Here is a 23,312-nt window from a genome sequence, read left to right as displayed (position 1 = left end):
TTTTGCCAAGATTCTTAATTAGCACGTGTGGTTTTGTGTCTAGTTTCATTTTTTGAAGGAAATAATAAATGAAAAAGGAAGTGAGCAGATGGCTGACTCAGGCACCGCCACACCCTGCTTGGCCCCTGATCTGCTCTCCAGTTCAGAGTCTGTGTTGGTAGCACCAAGCAAAACCATCAGCTTGTTAGTCAAAAAGGCTCACATGGTGTCTGATTGAAAATGTAACTCGGTCAATGCTTCACTTCTATAATGGGAGCTTAATTGTGGTTCTTGTAAGCTACATTAATGTATCTTTTCTCACTTTCTTTACCCTTCACACTTAGTAATTGACAGGCAAATTTACCAAAAGAAATCTTAAAAATTGTGATAATTTCTCCTTGGAAATGCAAAAATGTAAACACATAGCAAGCAAACTGTACAGCCTGATTCCTTCTATGGACCTCTGCATTTCAACAAATTACTAATAAGTCAGCTCAAGACCATAAATCCACAGGTTCAGCCTGGCATCTCTAGGAGAATTTCAGTGGTCTAATTACTATCTGTGTAAAATGCTTAAATTAACTAGGAGATTCAGAAGATAAAAATAACAGACTGCTTCAAAATGCCTAGGCTGCTGAACTCTTAATGGACTTAATGGATCCCCGAAGAAGTCTCTCATTCTTCAGGCTGAAAACAGTGTATAGTATGGATACAGCTAAGGTAAAATAGTGGACAGCATTCTCAGGTCTCCTGAGTCCTCAATAGTTGGACTTGACCGCTGGATGTCAAGCATTGAAATGGCCACTGTATTAGTAAGGTAGTGAGTCAAGAAGCTCTTTCCTTTTCTGGGGCAGGTAGTTCTGTAAACGTCTAGATTATGGCTTCAGTCATCTCTACCAACTTAACACGAGAGAGATTATTTACTGCAGAAGATATGAATTTCTGTAAATAGTGTATTGTTCACATTAAGAGTGTTCAGTTTTTGCCGTCCTTTGTCAGTATGTAGGAGGTTAAGGGTTGAGGTCACTTCGGTTTATAATTATTAGTCTTTAACTGAGAGCTGGGTGGGAAAGTTGTGTAGTAAGTTCTCACAAACTGAAACCCAGGGTACAATTCCCAGTTCAGTCTCTGTTTGTTTGAGGTTTGCAGTTCTCCCCATGTTCATGTTTTATTTTAATAATAATAATTCATTACATTTATATAGCGCTTTTCTCAGTACTCAAAGCGCTATCCACACAGGGAGGAACCATGAAGCGATCCCACAATCTTCCACAGTCTCCTTACTGCAAAGCAGCAGCACTACCACTGTGCCATTTTAGGTTCTTTGGAGGGTGTCAGGAATTAGCACAACACCAGGATAACATTGGGGAGAGAGAGTCATACTGTCAAGGAAAGAGCTAACTGAAACGCCAGTATGGGGAGTCAGGGGTTTCTTGTGAGAGAGAGAGAGGCCGTTTTAAGTATGGAGTCCCAGTGAAACCTTCAGAGAAATCAAGGCAGTCCCACATAAGGTGGCAGCCATCTTGTAAACATGTTTTTTCTGACCCTTTCCTTAAAGAGAGAAAGAGTGGTACTGTAGAGGTTAACAAGCAGAGTAAAAACATAGCAAAAGTAAGGCTAAGATCTGGGAGGACTCGCCAGGGGAACACACATGTGCCCCAACTTAGAAGAGTAAGCCCCTGTTATTCATTAAAGCAGTGTTTCTGAAACCTCTGGCTCTTGACCCACTTTTGGGTCGTGATTGGCTATCGCTTTGTTGTGAATCGCCATTTAGGGATCATCAGCTCAAGTGAAAAATGCTTGAATTGGTGTAAGCCAACCTAATTTGGGGTGTTTATAAGAAATGTAATGATTTACTTCATCAAGTAGAAGTACATAATAAACACAAAAGGTTGCATCCAGTATTTGAAATATTAAAATGTTTGATTTTAAACATTTAAATTGAATTCTAAATATTCTCAATTGTAATACAAATTTGTCATTTTTCACCTTCTCATAGTGGTCTTCAGAAAGCAAGGCCACTAATAAAGGAGCAAACATAAGATCCTATTCATAATCACTGACCTTGAAATAGTCTAAATAGTTCGTGATTTGTCATTTTAAATCTTCTGGGAGTGACTCTTAGAGGGCTAGGACCACCGGTAAAGAATCACATATCAAAAATATTACCATATTCGTTTTTCAGGAACATAGAAATAGCATAAGACGATACTCCATATTACTATATTACCAATCCCCATTTTTCAAAGTTTTGTGAAAAGGAATAACTTTTGACTTCTCATATCCTATTAGGATGTAAATGTAGTATGTGGTTGATGTGGTATGCACAACTGTCAAGTCCTTCTGATTATTTTTGATGAAGGCACCTATTGGTCCAGTACAAAACATGGTGCAAGCATTGTCTAAAAATTAGGGCTTTTGGGTCTAAAGGGACCAAAAAAGGAAAGGAACCCCAAATAGTGTGCTGTCTTGCATAGCTGAACACCAAAATGAGTTGAACTGCATTATCATATGTGGAGCTTTTCTCGTACAGGTGAGTCAGACAAAAACTACTGGAATGATTTCAAATGGTTCATAAGTAACTCTATGAAAAGCAAAAAGCTATTATACCTCATACCGATGTATCTGTGTGCTGTGTGCTCTATTATATACATTTAGCATCACGCTTGTTATACCTAGACGTGCCTGTTACAGGAGAAAATCCTGTCTGGGAGGTTCTCATTGACCAAAAACAGAGTTGCAAGGCCAAAAAGCTTTGTCTATCTACATGTATATTATAAACTGTAACATTGTAATCTTTTCTTTTTATGGTTTACTTGTTTCTTACTGTTATTTTCTAAAACGTTGGTAACAGCGTCAAGAAATACAATTTTGATATTTGGTTGCTGTGGTAGCATGCATCACAAGGGGATGTGGTTTTTTGCATGGCATCATGTGGCATCAGTTTGGATGCCATCTGATTTAAGTGCCAGGTGCATGCTATGTAACTGTCAGCAGTTTGTTTTAAATACAATACTATATTCTCTAGCAATTTCTTTCCAGAAATGTTGACTCTTATTAGTTTTACTACAAGCCAGTGTTTTCCCATAATTTAGTTGCTGATTTCTAGGATTTTTTATTGTATCAATTAGATTCTCCACCTTTAATTTATATTGGATTAAAAGATCAAAACAGTTCAAAATGGGATTCTGAAAGCTGAGGGGTACAGAATCAGCATCAGAGTTTGGAGCAAACAATCACTGGCAGCAAGAGAGATGGAGAGACCTGCTCGAGAGATGGGTGAGAAGGCTAGGACTCCCCACCAGACAGGTTGGTCTTGAAGTCTGTTTAGGATGTACTTTGTCTTTTTTGTTGTACTTTGAGTTCTCCCCTTGTGTAACTCTCCTTTGTGTAGTTTAATAAGTAAGTCACCAATTTTTGAGACTTGTGCAATCCTTAGCATTATTCCAGATGTGAACGAATACCCCAAGGACATCCTCTCCTGTTACTCCATTTTCTTCACACTTCCCAAAGACATAGATGTTAGTTTAACTAATGACTCTAATTTGTGTATGATCAAGTGTGTGCTGTAGTTTGCTGATGTCCCATGCATTGTTAACTTCTGGTTTGTTCTAAAATGGGATTATGAAATTGATGGATGGATGAGTTTTGTAAGAGATGGCCTTGTAGACATGACGGTGGTATTTAGAAGCAATTCAATACAATTAACTAATTTCAAGTTCTCATTGTACATATGGAGCTGTCCAGTGGTGACTTTACCCCTTGCACCTTTGTGTTACCCCTGTTTAAATGAGTGTGCTCATTTTAAGTATGTAGTCACATGGAAGATTCTGTAAACAAAGGCCCATACACCTATGAGGGCCAATCAAGTGCCCATCTTCAGTGATTCCTTTCGGACAGCGCGTAGCCAACTTTCATTATCTGGGTACATGCAAGAGTCAGAAAAATCAAAACTAGCTGTCAGAACCAAATTCACAGTAGAAAGTAACATTGTTATGTCCACATACAAACTTGCTTAAATTACCCTAACTAATACTCTTCATCATTTATTAAAGAAATTGAAGCAAATGTTTAGATGCCAGAAGCTGTGTGCCACTATCTTATGTACAGTGAGGAACATAAGTATTTCAATACCCTGCGATTTTGCAGGTTCTCCCACTTAGAAATCATGGAGGGGTCTGAAATTCACATTGTAGATGCATTCCCACTGTGAGAGACATAATGTAAAAAAAAAATTCAGGAAATCACATTGTATGATTTGTACAGAATTTATTTGTATTGCACTGCTGCACATAAGTATTTGAACACCTGAGAAAATCAGTGTTAATATTTGGTACAGAAGCCTTTGTTTGCAATTACAGAGGTCAAACGTTTCCCGTAGGTCTTGACCAGGTTTGCACACACTGCAACAGGGATTTTGGCCCACTCCTCCACACAGATCTCCTCTAGATCTGTCAGGTTCCAGGGCTGGCACTGAGCAACACAGAGTTTCAGCTCCCTCCAAAGATTTTCGATTGGATTTAGGTTTGGAGACTGGCTAGGCCACTTCAGAACCTTGATATGCTTCTTACAGAGCCACACTTTGGTTATCCTGGCTGTGTGCTTCGGGTCATTGTCATGTTGGAAGACCCAGCCATGACCCATCTTCAGTGCTCTGACTGAGGGAAGGAGGTTGTTACTCAAAATCTCACAATACATGGCCCCATTCATCCTCTCCTTAATACAGTGCAGTCGTCCTGTCCCCTTTGCAGCAAAGCACCCCCAAAGCATGATGTTTCCACCCCCATGCTTCACAGTAGGGATGGTGTTCTTGGGATGCAGCTCCTCCTTCTTTTTCCTCCAAACACGGCGAATGAAGTTTAGACCAAAAAGTTCTATTTTGGTCTCATCTGACCACATGACTTTCTCCCATGCCTCCTCTGGATCATCCAGATGGTCATTGGCAAACTTCAGACAGGCCTGGACATGTGATGACTTGAGCAGGGGAACCTTCCGTGCAATGCGTGATTGAAACCATGATGGCATAGTGTTCTACCGACAGTGACCTTTGAAACTGTGGTCCCAGCTCTCTTCATGTCATTGACCAGCTCCTCCCGTGTAGTTCTGGGCTGATTCCTCACCTTTGTAATCATCTGTGATACCCCACGAGGTGAGATCTTGCATGGAGCCCCAGACCGAGGGAGACTGACAGTCATCTTTAGCCTCTTCCATTTTCTGACAATTGCTCCAACAGTTGATCTATTTTCACCAAGCTGCTTGGCAATTGCCCCGTAGCCCTTTCCAGCCTTGTGGAGGTCCACAGTTTTGTCTCTGGTGTCTTTTGACAGCTCTGTGGTCTTGCCCATGGTAGTAGTTGGAGTCTGACTGACTGTGGGGTGGACAGGTGTCTTTAAAGAGCTCAGACAGTTGCTACTAATTATGACTACTAAGTGGAGTAGAGGTGGACTTCTTAAAGGCAGAGTAACAGGTCTTTGAGAGCCAGAATTCTTGCTGATTGCCAGGTGTTCAAATACGTATGTGCAGCAGTGCAATACAAATAAATTCTGTACAAATCATACAATGTGATTTCCTGAATTTTTTTTTACATTCTGTCTCTCACAGTGGGAATGCATCTACAATGTGAATTTCAGACCCCTCCATGATTTCTAAGTGGGAGAACTTGCAAAATCGCAGGGTGTTCAAATACTTATGTTCCTCACTGTAGATGGAACAAAATGTAATAATATGCCATAGGACTAGTGTGTCACATAACTTTTGAACGACTAGCCATAAGAAATTGGCTGTGGCCATGCAAAGATCAGCAGCAAGAAACAAAATGGTGTCACCTGAATAACAACTAAAATGTATAAGCAATCAAAAAATATGTACAGAGCATTCAAACACGAAATGAACAGACTCTAAAGATGTTAAACACACATTGTAAGCCAGGCAAGATAATGAGAATACCTGATGCACATCTACCTGGAGTGCACCCCAGTCAACACCACATCATTCAGGCAAATAGCCAAGGGTCTCAGTTTAATTTCTTGTCTTCAATTTTCGTTTCCTTACATGGAAAAGCCACATTTAGGTTTCCAGGGACACCTCCTGGTTAAAACACCAGAAAAAGATAGGCGATGCAGGAGCAGAAGAAACCGCTAAAGTCAAATAAGGAGTCAAGAACAAACTGACCAGTCAAAGTGATGACATGACCACATTGCTGTGTTTTATTGAAATGACTGGAAAACTTACTTATTAATGAGCCAAAGAATCCAGTTTGACTCAATGGTCACTCACATGTCAACTCTGTTAAGTTCTTGGGTGATTCACAAGACAGGGAAATATCTGCAACATATACTGTACCATCAATCGCTGTGCTGTCCATGTCAGCATGGCGGGGGATAGGTCAGCATGTGCTTCTGGGTAAGGATGCCATTGTAATTCAGATTTTTGTGTATGGGATAATAAGAAAGAAACCCCATTGACATGTGACGTATTCAGGGCACCCAAACTGGAACAGAACATTTGTAGATGGCTTCTGTTCAGGATAACAAATATTTCAAAGAGTCAAATAAAACACATTTATCTCATGTAAAAGACCACACACATGGATGGGTGTTACGGTTGGGATTGGCTCCCTTGCCTTAACCAGCCGGGAGGCCAATATAACAGAATAATGGAGGGAGGTTTCATTTCAGACCTATATGACTCCCCTACCCGTTAGATGGCAGCATCCCAATATCCCCAAGGAATCTTGGGACTGGCTGTTCAGTGAGGCAGCCCTGCTGGGGTCTGTGGGTGCTACCAGAAGGCGCAACAGGGAGTTATGCTCCCTGCTTGAGCTTAGGGACTTTGCGATTGACCTGGAAGTACTTCCATCGAGTTATGCCCTGGCACCATAAGCGCTCCCTGGTCCAAGGTAAAAGGAGCCGCTCAACCTCACATAGGTTAAGTCGGAGTCAGGAGGAAGTGGGCAACACTTGCAGGAAGAAGAAGAGTTCAAGGAAGAAGAAAGAAGAGAGGAATCATTATTGATTGTGATTATTTTGTTGAGAAAGGTATTTAAGAAGAATAAGCCACCTTTATTTGAACCCTTGACTGCGTCTGTGTCAATTGTGCCTAGGGTTTGGGGCTCAGTGGCACCCCCAGTCTTCCACACTGTTTTTACAGAGAATGTTTGGTACTGTTCATTAAAATGAGCTCATTCTATGTTGATTATTAGTTTAACAGCAATTCTAATGTGCATAAAAGCATCTGAAGTACTTTCTCAAACTGACAATTATCAACAGCAAGTCATGTTGTGACCCTGAAGCTATAACTGGCATTTTTTTCCTTTTTAGATGAATAGCAGAAAATCCACATGAAACACTCTTGTGACTAAACAGAACCCAAACAAAACAGTCATTTTAATATGAATTTGGAAATACAGTATGTTTAATGGGGTGGCACAGTGGGTAGCGCTGCTGCCTCGCAGTTAGGAGACCCGGGTTTGCTTCCCGGGTCCTCTCTGCGTGGAGTTTGCATGTTCTCCCCGTGTCTGTGTGGGTTTCCTCCGGGTGCTCCGGTTTCCTGCCACAGTCCAAAGACATGCAGGTTAGGTGCATTGGCGATTCTAAATTGTCCCTAGTGTGTGCTTGGTGTGTGTGCCCTGCGGAGGGCTGGCACCCTGCCTGGGATTTGTTTCCTGCCTTGCGCCCTATGTGGGCTGGGATTGGCTCCAGCAGACCCCCGTGACCCTGTAGTTAGGATATAGCGGGTTGTGCTAATGGATGGATGGCGTATGTTTAATGATTTTGTTTGACCAGTATCTGGCCAGAGCAGGCAGACAAAGCTGAAATGTGCTTTATTAAAACCATAAATATATAATAAACTTATGTGTTCGGCTGTGATAGGTAGGTAAGTAGGTAGATGTGAAAGACCCTATATTATATACACAGACATGAAATGAATTGTAGCAGGTAAACAGAAAGATCAATGGTGAAAGATACTGTTTAATAGATATGCAGTGAGCCTGAATTCAGTGAGGAGCATCATGTAAGAATAAACTTTATTGAATTGAATGTTAAAGGCATTGTATCAGACAGACCGGAAATGCAAAGTGCACTATTAGATACTGTAGATAGATATGAAAGGCACTATATGATAGATAGATAGATAGATAGATAGATAGATAGATAGATAGATAGATAGATAGATAGATAGATAGATAGATAGATAGATAGATAGATATGAAATGCTGCTGTCACTCATCCAAATCAAATTTCTCACTCATCCATTTCAAATTTAAAGTATGTTCCTCCTATGAATAATTGCCTGAGCTACTGTGACAATCAACACATTATCTTTTGGGTGTCCCTCTATTTTCTATATTTCTTGTATAGTTAAAATCCTAAATTGTTTAATGTTATTTAAATACATGCTTTTATTTCTGTAAACCATTTGATTCAGCAAGTTTGAGAATGTTATTTTATGCCATTAATGAATGAGAATAAATGTAACCGTGAACAGCATTAAGTCCAATGTCAGCAATAATGCAGTGCCTTCCTCTTTTCAAACTGATCCTTAAAACAGCATCATGCCAAATCCTGCTATGCATATTTAAGACAAACATTTGAACCAAGCAAAGAGACAAACACATACCTGCACCTGCAGCCTGGAGCTCTAGCGACTTGTCCACGTGTTTTTATGTGTATAAGCATTGAGCAGCAGAGGATGCGTAACTGGGAGAGGTGCCTGGGAGATGTTCTGACACTGCAGCCTGGGCTGCTCAGCATGAGTCTCTGGTATCGTGGTGGGCAGTGTGCATGTGTGGTGGGGAGGGGTGGGGGGTTGGCTTTTTGTTATTTCCTCCCTAGAGCATATCTTAGTACATTAGAGCAGCAGATAATGCATTACATCAGTGTCTTTAAGTGAAAGTCTGCATTCTCCAGCTTCTGATGAGACAGACGGCGTGGTCCCTCAGTAATGGGTGGAGATTGAGATACTGAAACACAAAGATGTCGACTGACCCCACTCACTGCACTGGAAAGCATGTCTAGAAATTGATTCCCTATCATTTCCTAGCACTCAGCAGCCAACTTGGAGTCGCATCTAAACACAGCAGACATTTGATCCCATTAAGATTTTCTTCTTAACCTTGATAAACTGAGTAACAAACTGGCAAAACAAACCTTATAAAAATAAAACAGTCCTCGAATATAACAAGGTAGACTTGAGAAAATCCATTGTTGTAGACTGATCTGTTCAAGGTCTTGACAGTTCATGTAAGAAATTAGCTAAACACTTCTGGAAGAAGTGTGCACATGAAGTTAAATTCAACACTAAGTCTTACATTGTATTTTCATATTGTAGGTCTTCACATTTTCAGAACATTTTAGATGTGTTTAATTTGTTATATTATTTTATATGTTGACATTGGCAATCTGCGGTGGGTTGGCATCCTGCCCGGGTTTTGTTCCAGCCTTGCGCCCTGTGCTGGCTGGGATTGGCTCCAGCAGACCCCCGTGACTCTGTGTTAGGATATAGCGGGTTGGAAAATGACTGACTGACTGACATTGGCAATACAGCATAAAATTCATTTATGATGCATTCCAAGCTATTTTAGTGTGGATTTTTAGACAACATACTGCTGTGTTATTTGTAATAAATGCATATTCACAGATGTATTGCTGTGATACTTCAAAATACTGTCACCAATTAATTACTTAACATTCCTGCAGTCTGTCTTACATTTAGTTTTTAATTAAATCTGCGTATATGCTTTTAATTTAAACGTGTTCTGATATTATTCAGTTATGGACGACAGAGGTTTTTTCAGATAATGAAGACAAGGAGTTTTGAGGTAAGGTAGTTCTACTTACTTACTACTCATGGTGCCAGAGAGTGGAGACATGTTACATGTTGATTAGCACATGCAATTAAGAATTTTGCTGTACTCTGCACATGTGACACTAATGTCCCTATAAACCTATTACATGATGCTAGGCCTGTCAAAAGATGCAGAATTTTTGTGATTCTGTAATGTTACATTAGAGTGACGCTAATCCTGTTGAGATGGTCCCATGGCTCTGCCTAGGCTAGCATTGGGCTTCTGGTTTCTTGTGTCACTTAACTGAATGATTCCTGCCAACAAGTCTGAGGGCGGAGTGGTGGCTGTGAGGTTAAGGATCTGCGCTGGTATCCCGAAGGTTGCCGGTTCAAATCCCCGTCACTGCCAAAAGAGATACTACTCTGCTGGGCCCTTGAGCAAGGCCCTTAACTTTCAATTGCTCCAGGGGCACTGTACAATGGCTGACTCTTAGCTCTGACCCCAAGGGGTATGCGAAAACTAACAAATTCCTAATACAAGAAATTGTATAAGGCGAAATAAAGAACCAAAAAAAAAAAAAGTCTAATCCGAGACAAATAGAATGAGGCTGCGAATGGTATGAGTCTGGCCAGTGATGTAACGGTGTCTTCCATAATAAAGTGCAAATATGAGTAATTCCTGTAGCCCAGGCACGTGATATTAAACAGTACAAGATACGAGTGAGCAATTCTTGTGAGAATTGTGAGAATTTGTAAGAATTGCTCACAAATAGACAGCAGCTAACCTAATCCAGTCATATATTGTGCTTGAAAGAGGTCAGGACTTACTCCACTCATGTAATTTCTTGACAAACTTTACTCCATTTCTGGAAAACCTAAATTGTTTGTTTCTATGACTTTTTAAATGATGATGTACAACTCACATAATTTGTTCTTTTCGTTTCCTTCTACAAAATAATCAAACCATCAGTTTCTGACTAGGCCTTGAGAAAAACAAAATTCCCTTCTCATTCATATAACTAACTGCAGTCAGCGGAAAACATTAGCACAGCTTGTTTCAGATCAGTCTCACAGTCATCATTATTTATATAATTAGTTCTTTTGCAGTGATTAATATGAAATGTGTTTCACTTCCTAATAAACACCCTCCAGCAGGCAACTGAGGTATAAAAGATTTTCAAACTGTAGGGCGACTGTTTCACGCTCACTCTTCGACTTGTCTGATTTGTCCTAACGTGATCCTTATGGTCAGCTTGTTTAGGGTTTTTGAGTTTAGCCCAGCTTTGCTAGATTGTTTCAATTTAATTTAGAGCTGCCAACTAACAAAGAACTGAACTTTGGTCCAAGTCTTGAAAGGTGGCAACACTACTGTTTATGCACAAAACGTTGCTTATACATTTTATATTGTGGACTGCGGGGGAGCTCTACAGCAGATCCCTAATCCCAAAAGATGAAAACATGTGACCAAAGTAGTAATCTTAAGGAACTTTATTGATAAGAAAAAGAAAGAATAATGACAACTAAACACAGGAGTAAAATAACAACAACTACTGTATACCCTTATGGCTTACCTAAAAACACATAGTCTCTAACTGCAGGCAAGCATGGATATGGGGGACCCCCAGACATAATTTATTGTTTGAGTCTCACCTAGCTGTACTGAGTGGGCCACAGAAAAAACTAGTAAGTAATGCCAAATCTTAGAAGTCTCCTAGATGTAAATAAGCACTAGAGAAGAACAGCAAGTAGTGTGTGAGTATGCCATAGGAGTAAGGATAGACACAAAAACACAGAAACAGCATCTGAGATTATGAGCAATGTATATACACTATATATATATATAGTCCCCTTCTACATATGTTCCAGGGGAGCAACCATGGGCTTCTCAGTACCTCCCCCGGGACGCTTGGTGGCAGCCTCCCTGGCTGACGATGGGGCCTCAGTTTCCCGCAGGGCTCCATGGGAGATGGAGTTCTCCACAGCCCTGTTGGGATCTGGGGTGACCACCAGGGGGTGCTGCATGGGTCCCTGAGCCGGCCTGGACAACTCTACAGCCCCGCCCGGAAGTGCAATCAGAAACAGGTGATCAAGCACCTGGAGCACTTCCGGGTGGGCTATAAAAAGGGCCAGCAACCACCACTCAGGGGCCAGAGTCGGGAGGTCGAGGACGAAGCTAGATGGGAGGAGTGGTGGTGCCAAACGGGACTGTTGTGTGATATACTTTAAGTGCTTTTGGGACTGTGTTGTGGCTGGGGGGTTCATGGAGAAGACGTGCCCTCCAGCTGAAGAAAAATAAAGTCTTTGTGTTATTTTACACGTGCCTCTGTGTGAGTCTGTGCCGGGGTCGGGCGCTATACAGCGTCTAATTCACTATATATATATATATATATATATATATATATATATATATATATATATATATATATATTAATATTAGAAATATATAAACGTACATGCACTTTTGCATTTGTTTGACGCATGCATGCACCTCACTACAAAAGACCAGTGTGCAGCAAACACTGCCATGGAACAGTGATGTCATGCTAATGACACAGATGAAGGGGCACAATGTCAAAAGGAAGCAAATGGTGTGGCTCAACAATGTGCAAGTGAAACACCTCACCAATGGAGGGCTAACCTTGGCATTTTCACTAAAAACATTGTCTGTCTGGAGGTATTTTCTTGAGACAAAGATTAATAGGACTCATACACCAGCTATACAGCTAAAATATCGTATTGCCAGTGCCTTCTGATGAAAGCCATTGGGGCAGCAAGCACAGGTGGGTCCACATCCTCTGCCCAGGGTCATTCTTAAGAGATAGCTGATGCCTCTCCAAGTTCTCGAATATATATATATATATATATATATATATATACTAGCAAAATACCCGCGCTTCGCAGCGGAGAAGTAGTGTGTTAAAGAGGTTATGAAAAAAAAAGGAAACATTTTAAAAATAACGTAATATGATTGTCAATGTAATTGTGTTGTCATTGTTATGAGTGTTGCTGTCTTTTATATATATAATATACACACACACACATAAACATATATATACATATACATATATATATACATATCTACATATACACATATCTACATATACATACGTATATACACATATACACATCCACATAAACATATATATACATATACAAATTTACATATCTACATATATATATATATAGACATACATATATACATACATACATTCACATATATATATATATATATATACTGTATATATATATATATATATATATATATATATATATATATATATATATATAGATATATACTGTATATATACATATGTACTTATTGGCTCCTGTATTTAGGATATGGCAGGTTGGATAATGGACGGATGGACATCTGTATGCATAGCCGTATTTGCCCGTTTTCGTTTTTTTTCTTTCTTCAGTAATATTTCAGTAAACCCGGAGCTTGTCAGTTCAAATCCTGGTACTGACACCACTGTGTGACCCTGAGGAAGTCACTTCACCTGCCTGTGCTGCAAAAAACAAAAGTAATGTAACAAATTGTACCTCAGATGTTGTAAGTTGGTGGAATAAAGGCATAAGTAAAATAGATAAATATGTATTATACACATAGGAACTATTCATTTATTTTCAGTTAAGTCATCTGCAGCAAACCTTTATAAATGGGGGTTTCTCGTTTTTAGATAGTGCAAACTGTTTCTTCTTCATTGACGTTTTCTGTTGGAGAGCTTTTTTCATTTCATTGAAAATGAAAGCAGCAGCTGCCAAAATATGTAGCTTTCTTATTAATTTTTCAACATTGTGTAAAATAAATGTATAAAGTAACATAAAAGGTTTAAATACTGGTTATCCTTTTACAGTACAATATTACCAAAGAGATACAAAAAAAGTAAAATGGATATGTTCTTTTTCTTTAAGGAGATTAAATATTACTGAAGAAAGAAAAAAAAAAATAAACAGCCAAATGGGGCTATGCATATGAACTTAAAAGGTTTAAATAAAACAGAAATATATATTTTATTTTTACTTGCTTAACTTGTGGAGGGTGTATCCTGTAGCAAAGCCCTAACTTTTTTCGTGAAAGCCCGTTTCAGTCAATAAGTCTTAAAAAAACATGTAAAGATATTGACAATAAGCTAAGTCATCTGCAGCAAAGTTTTATAAATGAGGGTTTCTGATTTTTAGATAGTGCAAACTGTTTCTTCTTCATTGACGTTTTGTCTTGGAGAGCTTTTTTCATTTCATTGAAAATGAAAGCAGCAGCTGCCAAAATATGTAGCTTTCTTATTAATTTTTCAACATTGTGTAAAATAAATATATAAAGAAACATAAAAGGTTTAAATACTGGTTATCCTTTTACACTAAAATATTACTAAAGAGATACAAAAAAAGTAAAATGGATATGTTCTTTTTCTTTAAGGAGATTAAATATCACTGAAGAAAGAAAAAAAAAATTAAACAGCCAAATGGGGCTATGCATACGAACTTAAAAGGTTTAAATAAAACAGAAATATATATTTTATTTTTACTTGCTTAACTTGTGGAGGGTGTATCCTGTAGCAAAGCCCTAACTTTTTTCGTGAAAACCCGTTTCAGTAAATAAGTGTTAAAAACAGGTGTAAAGATATTGACAATAAGCTACGCAAACCCAGGAAGACATGGAATCGTTTAAATCAAGTATCATTACATCTTCCTTTCTTAAAGAGAAGTAAGGCAGTACTTATAAGCTTACATATTTATATATAGACATACATATATATATATATATCTATATCCGAAGCCGTGCAAGCACACTCTTGAGAATGCAACGTATAGTTGTACAGAAGAAAAGCAATCTTGCCTCAAATGAATGGCAATCTTTTGTAGGTCTATGAACTTAATTTAAACTTTAGGTTTACACGGTGCTTTCTTTCCGAAGTACCTGCACTCATGAATATGTCTGTATGTGTCAGTCGGTCAAATCCACGCGCTTCGCACCGGCGAAGTACCGCTTTTAAATTTTTATTAAGAAAATAAAACGTTTTTAAATTGAGGGAAAATATACTAATAACAGTTTGTTAAGGATCTGTTTTTTTGTGAAGCTGCCTTTACGCAAGTGATCACTTCAACCTGACTTGGTGGCCAAGTATAAGCGTTACCTGGTAGGTAACCACCCATACAATCAGATTGTGAATCAGACTACGAATGCCGTGAATGTAATTACACACTCACTGCACTTGCTTACGGTAATCGAACCTGGGACGTCAGCGCTAGAGGGGCTTAGCAGCGGTGAAGTATTGCTTTTAAATTTTAATTAAGAACAAAACAAAACCTCAGAGGTTCGATTCCCGAAAGGGAGTGAAGAGAGTGTCCGGTTACCTACCAGGTAACGCTTATGGTTGGACAGCAAGTGACGTAACATCAGCCACGGTGCCTTCAGTTGTGAGAAGCAGATCATAGAATGATTGAAAATAGTTTTGCATTTACCTTTTTAGTAAAAGGCGAGCTTTTAAGCCTGAGAAATCACCCCGTAAATGCACACGTTTAATTGCACATGTGTTAATATGTATGGTTACACAGTATTAAAAGACAGTGAACAACGTCAGTTACCTTTGTTCCCGCGTTTGATAAAAGGCGAGCTTTTAAGCCTGAGAAATCACCCCGTAAATGCACACGTTTAATTGCACATGTGTTAATATGTATGCTTACACAGTATTAAAAGACAGTCAAAAATTAACGTCATTTACCTTTGTTCCCGCGTTTGACTCGTGCTGTAAATCTCTTCCTTGTTTTTAGTTCACGTGATTACGTAGGAGGCGTGATGACGCGATACGTGACTCCGCCTCCTCCATTAGAGTATATGGACAAAAAATATGTTCCAGTTATGACCATTACGCGTAGAATTTCGAAATGAAACCTGCCTAACTTTTGTAAGTAAGCTGTAAGGAATGAGCCTGCCAAATTTCAGCCTTCCACCTACACGGGAAGTTCGAGAATTAGTGATGAGTGAGTCAGTCAGTCAGTCAGTCAGTCAGTCAGTCAGTGAGTCAGTGAGGGCTTTGCCTTTTATTAATATGTATAGATATATATATATATATATATATATATAATACTAGCTGTTTAAGCCTGAACTGTAAAAAGCCTTGGGTCCTACAAACTATTGAAATCGTCAGAAAAAAAATTGAAATGTAGAGATGTCAGTTAATTGAAAGGAACTACTCTGGGCATCTTTCTCCTAGGAGAATTTGTTTTTACCAACGTGCTTGCATTGCTTGTGCATTAGCGGCGGCAGGAAAAGTAAAAGGGATACCGTTCTGCCGATGTTAGTGGCTAAGCAACTTTTTCTTTCTTCTGAGGTTTCATTTGGCTGACGTGCTGGCCCTGCTTGTGTTATTAGCGGCTAAGCGAGTTTTCTGTTTCCTTGGAGGATGAGCCCTTACCCCGACTCCACCTCTTACTTCCAGGCCGGACAGACACACATATAGACATTTATATATACTGTATTTATATATAGAGAGAGACAGAGACTGAGAGCATATGCAGCGTCAAAGTTTAACATTATACTTGATAGCCACCAGAGCACAACGCGAGCACAGTGAGTGATCCCTCAGCAGGGACAGTATGACGTGAAATGTTAAAAACAAAGAAAGTAGGATCATTTCATTATTTATTTTGAGAAGGAGTGAAGAAAGACAATGATGGAGAGAGCAAAACATCTGAACAAAGAATAAACTGACCAGCTGGAGCTTTCCCATAAATGATAAATAATACAGTGCTTGTGCACAAAGGGTGGATGTGGCTTAAGTGAACAAACAGACTCAAGTGGAAATGATGAGGAATTTCAGTAAAATGTTGAAGGCCATATCTTGGGCTGGTCAGTTTCTTCTTTATATTTCTTTTCTTGCATATATATTTTTCCTGTTTTGGCAAAAATTGTTTCATCGCTGTATTTTGATTAATCATTGGTTTATAACTCTGTAATTTAGCATGTGTTGCTGGATCAGTTACTGTAAATGTTTATTGGTGTTGTGACGAGGAAGTCCCAAAAGCACAGCAGCAAAAATACTTTCTAAAGTTGCCCACTAGTGGGGGGAAAACACAGTCAAAACCCTCCTGATTAGAAACCCAAAGGGCTAAGACAAATGTTTATAAAATAAAGGGTTTAATTTAACTGAGATTTCTGAAATACACAAAGCTCCGTAGAGCACAAAGAATTGCCTAAAAAAACGCAAGGCGATCTACAGTGAACAAAGTCCGAAAACAGTATCCAAAAATCATGGTTATAAAACAGAGCAGAGATTCAAGAATTCAGTAAACACAATCCCAATACAAAATCCAAAGTCAAAGTCCAAAACAGCACAGGGTCGAAAATCTGGAAAATGCATAGTAGCTATAGTACATGAAACACAACTAACTCTCCTCTCCTTAGCACATTTGCAATGAACTACTAGGAACTATGGGAGGCCATCCCTTAAATAGGGTGGAGAACCATTCCTGGCAGTGATTGGCAGGTGGCTCCACCCCTTGAAGAGCCACCCACAAAACACAAGGAATATAACCAAGGCCACATTCATTTACAAACAAACACAAAGAAAAATGTACATAATAAAATAAACATTAACACAAATAAATGGCATAAAATAACACAAAACAAACAAGAGACACCACTTTGAAACCCAGCCAGTGGAGACATGCTGGCTGAAACATGACAGTTGGGCTCAGTCACAACTACTTCTAACATGCTGTCAACGTACAAACAGGCTGAAATTCTGTAAGGGACCATCAGTATCTGATACACCTGTCCTGAGATCTACTGAACAGAAACTTTTGAACTTTTGAAAGTTGTCCAAAACTCTTGACATACCATGCACATTCAGAAGAGGCATCATAGTTTACTGTTTGAGTAATACCATCCAATTTTTATATGTTTCACTATCACTAGAACTGGAACCCATCATGCTGAAGAACTGCTACTATCATTCCAAATGGAAGAAGAACTGGAATATCAGGATGGTAACAGCAGTGTTGGCCCCAAGACACTTATACCCTCACCAGCTTGTTGCAATACTCCTATGGTAATATTTTTTAAAATAAAATAAAATCCTGAGACACATCTACTTCATTAACTGGGCTACTATTATATTTTAATTATAACATGACATCATATAAAGCCCTTTGACCATCTTTTGACCACTTGGTATACACTTGCTAGCCTATCTTGTTTCCTATACCTACCTATTGCAGGCTGCTGCCATGAACAAGTGTGCCTGATTTGCTTTTGTGTACTTAATTGATGTTGTAGGAATTACAAATTATTTCAACAGTTTTCTATTTTTATCCACCCATTAGTCTACTAGACCCACTTATCTGCAGTACCAGGCTGCAAGATGCAAACAGCAATACCGGCTGCATGTTTCCTTTACATTTGTTTAACAGAGTAATTACATAATGGCTTTTCTGTCTGGAGGGGAATTTCATTCCTCTCTTCTTATTTATGACCATTTCTGATGAGTACTTGATCTAATTTAGAGTTACTTATAAACACAGAACGGAAATGTAAGCAAATTAAATAGGCTTTGTGTGAAAATGCCTATATCAGTGTTTGAAATTTGATCCCAATGATAGTTTGAAAAGAACATTGCAGAATATGATATTCAAGACAAAGCTTCAGTTAAGCCCTATGATGATACACTTCTTAGGTAGACTAAGCTGTTTGGAGCAGGATGTCACAAGTGAAAAACCATTCAGGGCTGATGCTCCAGCTCTCTCACTCTCTAGGGGAATTAGAAGCCACTAGTTCCAACTCTGTGCAGCAATCACTAGTGATAATAATAATAAAAAATAATAATAATAAAAATTCTTTACATTTATAAAGTGCTTTTCTCACTACTTAAAGCACTCTCCATGCAGGGAGGACCCGGACACGAACCTGATGTCAGTCTCTGGCAAGTGTCCCCTAGACAGCGACTTTGTCTGTGCAGCAGCTCTCTCTCTGTCTCTCAGCTGTACCTGCGCACACCACCAGTCACACTTATGAAAGACATCATTTCTTAGCAACTGAGCTTGTAGGGAAATCAAAGTATGACACTGGACAGCTATTATGAATCAGGTGTGTAGCTACTTATTTATTACTTACCTTTTAATTATTTTCATGCTAAATGCCAGATATTTTGGACCCAGTCAAGGAAAAAAATGATCTAGGGAGAAAGTCAATTTGCCTGTAGCCAAACTTGTAAGTAGAATTTTTTCTTAATCAATTTGATCAAAAATATGATTGAGAAGAGTGAAAGATCTAATAAGAATATTGTGCCCAGCATGTGAACAGGTGAACAAGTTACAGTGGCTAATAAGGAAATGAGTGAAGTTTAGGTGCACAGCTTGTAGTCAGGTATGTCATGTCATAATTAAAATATAATAGTAGCCCAGTTAATGAAGTAGATGTCCATCCATCCATTTTCCAACCCGCTGAATCCAAACACAGAGTCACGGGGGTCTGCTGGAGCCAATCCCAGCCAACAAGGCAGGAACCAATCCCGGGCAGGGTGCCAACCCACCGCAGGACACACACATACACCAAGCACACACTAGGGCCAATTTAGAATCGCCAGTCCACCTAACCAGCATGTCTTTGGACTGTGGGAGGAAACCGGAGCACCCAGAGGAAACCCACGCAGACACGGGGAGAACATGCAAACTCCACGCAGGGAGGACCCGGGAAGCGAACCCAGGTCTCCTAACTGCGAGGCAGCAGCGCTACCCACTGCGCCACCGTGCCGCCTGAAGTAGATGTGTCTTAGGATTTTATTTTATTTTAAAAAACATCATTACCATAGGAGTATTGCAGCAAGCTGGTGAGGGTATATCCAGCTTGTATTGGTGCACACTAAGACTGTTATGTACCCATCTTGAGTCCTGGTATAAGAATGCATTTTGGCTCCCTTTGTGGTGGAATTACAGCGGTTGGTATGGATAGTCTACTTGTAATCATGGATGTGGGTAGAGGGGAGCAACTGCAGTAATGTGGCTTTGGTAGCAATCCTAATTAAAGAATGAACTGATTGATCTTTAAACATAATTTTATTTGTTCATATTTATTCAGCACACCCTACCTGCTAATTATGTTTTCGTCCAGGTCAGGTTAAGTAAAGATTATTCTTTGACATGCGTGCAATGAGATATTGTACTGCAAATTGGCATTCTGCGCTGTGGATGATGAGATCAGTTTTCATTTGAAACTTGCTAAGTTTTATTTTCTGCCTTCAGGAAGTTCTTGTCACTATCCTGTGGTTAGCAGTTGCTTAGATCACTAAAAGCAAAACAAATCTGAGCAGCAAATATGAAAAGCTAACTGGCAGTGTGAGTTAAGATAAAAGGGGCATGGCGTATTTTAATAAATCCTCCTGTATAAGTTGTGGACAGCCTCAGTAACAACTGGATAACTGACACCAGGACAATGTGCACTCATTTGAGCTGTGGAGGAAACTGCCTGACTGGAGGACTCTAATTAATTGTCCCTCAGCTCTACAAACCTTCTGGATGAAGGCTACAGACACAAAGTTTGTGATGGAGGAGGAGTGCGTGGCAAGAGCGTAAATAGTCTAAGAGGGACTTGTCTCTGCTCAAGTTTGCTTTCCTTCACTTCAACTGCAGGTCATTTGGACAAAGGACAGTGATCAAAATTTTAAAATGCTGTTACAAATCTGCACTTTTACCATCAGATGCGTCCACATGAATAAGTTCTTTCATCTTATTTTTTCTGTACTCAAGTGATATCATAAGTTGTCCACAAGCAGCATGTTCTGACTACGAAGAAGTTTGTAATTCAGCACCCGGGAGACATTTAGACAGATCAAATGAAACCCGCATCATACCAAATGCTTCAGCTGATGATAGCTTTCTTTTTTTCCAGTGGCAGGAATGGCGTCTTTGGGTCACCAGTCTGTGTGATACTCAAACTCACATTAACTAACTTTCATATTAGAATGTCAACAATGATTCTTCATCTGTTTAACTCTGAAGTCTGGCCACTCAGTCCGTTTAGTCAAGGATTACAATTGAACCACTACCCCCATGAACGAATGGCCTACCACACTCTGCAACACTGCAGTTAAAGCATAGGTAGAGTTTAAGGGGGAGCTCAGCAGGCATGGCCTCCCCAACAGATGCACTGTATTACCTAAACAAATAAAGTGGTCTGTTAGGCTACTACATTCTTCCTAACGTGCCAAATTAAGCTTGCTATTGGCCTTTCCCTACTTATTGCCTACATGTACGCGCCCCATTTACTAAGTCAATACAATGACATCCCTGCACACTGAATTAGAGGGCTGCCCTACCGCAGAGTGCAGGACTCTCTTTAATGGCACTTTACGGGATTGTGAGGGTCATCACAGAAGCATTGCTTGACAAACAGCCATTTCATTCTGGGAAGAACTGTTTGTGTATCATATTGGCTCTTTGATCTTTGAAAAGATTCCTAATATGTAGAAGGAAAAACAGAAGTCTTTACTTTAAAATAGGCTGCCTAGCAGGATATTGACCTCAAGAAAACCTGAACTTAGTCTTTGAGTAAGAGTCATTGTAAAATCATGAATCCCCTTGTATTTCACAAATCTGTTATCCTCTGTTCATGGCTATTCATGGATCCTTTAAAAAATAAATCAAGGTTTCTTTGTGGAACCTTCATGTGGATGGTCCTTTTGGGAACTAAAAATGGATCCCCTATACTAGCATTGCTCTGAAGAACCTCTTTGGTATCTTTTTTATGTGAATGTAGGTTTGTCGTAATTACCCACTAGTCTACAGCTCACAGCAGGAGTTACTTCAGCGAATCTGCTGCAGGATGGAGGCACCGCTCATGGTCTGACTTGCACAACTGGTACAGTGGAAAGAAATGGAGAAGTGAGCTGAATTGATTTCTTGTGAAGAGAACACGAGTCAGTCCCATATGTCCAATGGGAAATCCCAAAAGATCTCAATGGCATTGATCTGGGTGTTCACAGGTGGTTTAGGAAACAAGTACAATGAATGACAAATCTGAGATGTTACGCATATTTCAATATGTATTTAAATGAGTATAACAGTAATAATCCCAAACCCACATAATTCATTTCACAGACACAATGGACGCAAGACAGGAACCAAGCCTGAACAGAGTACTTTTGCATGCATACACCCACAAAGGGCCAGACTAGGATCATCAGTTAGCCTAACACACACATCTTTGGGATGAAAACGAATGAAAAGCTGTCAGTTATTAAACATATACATATAGACAGATGACATTATGTATTTTTGGAAAATTAAAAAAGAAAAGACTTTGACTAAGAATCAATAATAATAATAATAATTCTTTACATTTATATAGCGCTTTTCTCACAACTCAAAGTGCTATATAAACATTAAGGGGACAGACACTGAACCCTGGGCAAACATTAATGCAAGCATACTCCCCCATCGCTACACTGCACTGCAATACTGACAGGCTGTTTACTTTATATAAATGTCCTTCAAATTCAGACAAGTTATAAATATATAAATGCTTGGAGTCATCCGAGTAACACCAAAGCAGTGCGTTTCCTATCCAAACTCTGGACTGGCAGCCCGACACACAGCCCTTTGGTGTTGTCACATTTTCATTTTCTCAACTCACCACTGCGGGGTCCCGATCTTCACCTCCAAACTCGTTTCTGGGTCAGCACTGGCAACTTCCAGTTCTAATCCTCTGGTCTTCTTAAAACTGAAAACTAGACATAGCTGAATAATCTTGATGTTTTATTTTGTATCTGTTTGCACAAATTGTGCCAGGCAGGAGATGGCAAAGTGATATTTGACATATTAGAGAAGAACTGCCACCTACCAACAGGATGTGGTCTGAGAGTCACAGAACAGACTGCTGAAATTGTTTTATCTGTAAGAGGCAGATGACACGAGACGGCTCTGTGCACCAGAACTTGTACACGTGGGTTTCCTCTTTCACTTACTAAAATGCCACCCTCTATGGCCAAGTGGACATGAAAGCTAGTTTGGAAAATGAAAAATTGTCCAACCATCCATCCATTATCCAACCCGCTATATCTTAACACAGGTTCACGGGGGTCTGCTGGAGCCAATCCCAGCCAACACAGGGTGCAAGGCAGGAAAAAATCCCTGGGCAGGGCGCCAGCCCACCACAGGGCAAACACCAAGTACACACTAGGGACAATTTAGGATGAAAAATTGTCTTTCATTCAATTCCATTTGCACAGAAGAGACTCTTTTTACTTTGCATGTGGCGCACACCCTGACCTGGCTGCACATGTGAGGAACTTCCTTGGACTTTTGCACGCTTGTATTTCTTGTTAGTATCCCACTCATGCAGAACATTTTTTCCAAAACATAGAAGACACTATATCTTAGACTTTGTATTTATTTTCTTCAATTTTTTTGCATAAATAATTCATGTCTAATATGTCAGCATCTTTTTTAATGCTTTATATACATTTACATCTTGAGGGTAGTGCTAGCCCTAGCAGTAAAGGATGCAATGAAAAACAGGATGGGTCAAGATACCTGTCTACCACATCATTACA

The 23,312-nt window shown here is 39.5% G+C and overlaps 1 protein-coding gene across 3 annotated transcripts in view; it reads right to left on the bottom strand.

Annotated features, from left to right (window-relative positions):
* The window catches only part of trpv1 (transient receptor potential cation channel, subfamily V, member 1), an 80,961-nt gene extending 58,322 nt beyond the window's left edge, over nt 1-22,639 (bottom strand). Inside the window, exon 1 of one of the 3 annotated variants that reach the window (XM_028806965.2) lies at nt 22,394-22,639. The gene's annotated coding sequence lies outside the window, so the exon portion shown is untranslated. Of the gene's footprint in view, nt 1-8,598; nt 8,714-22,393 lie in introns of those variants that run through there. The other 2 variants (XM_028806963.2, XM_028806964.2) reach the window with 2 other exon arrangements.
* Between the last annotated feature and the right edge of the window lie 673 nt (nt 22,640-23,312).

Source organism: Erpetoichthys calabaricus, chromosome 8 (assembly GCF_900747795.2).
Source record: "Erpetoichthys calabaricus chromosome 8, fErpCal1.3, whole genome shotgun sequence".
Lineage (NCBI taxonomy): Eukaryota > Metazoa > Chordata > Cladistia > Polypteriformes > Polypteridae > Erpetoichthys > Erpetoichthys calabaricus.
The sequence above is the reverse complement of the archived record's forward strand: the minus strand, read 5'-3'. Positions and strand labels throughout refer to the sequence as shown.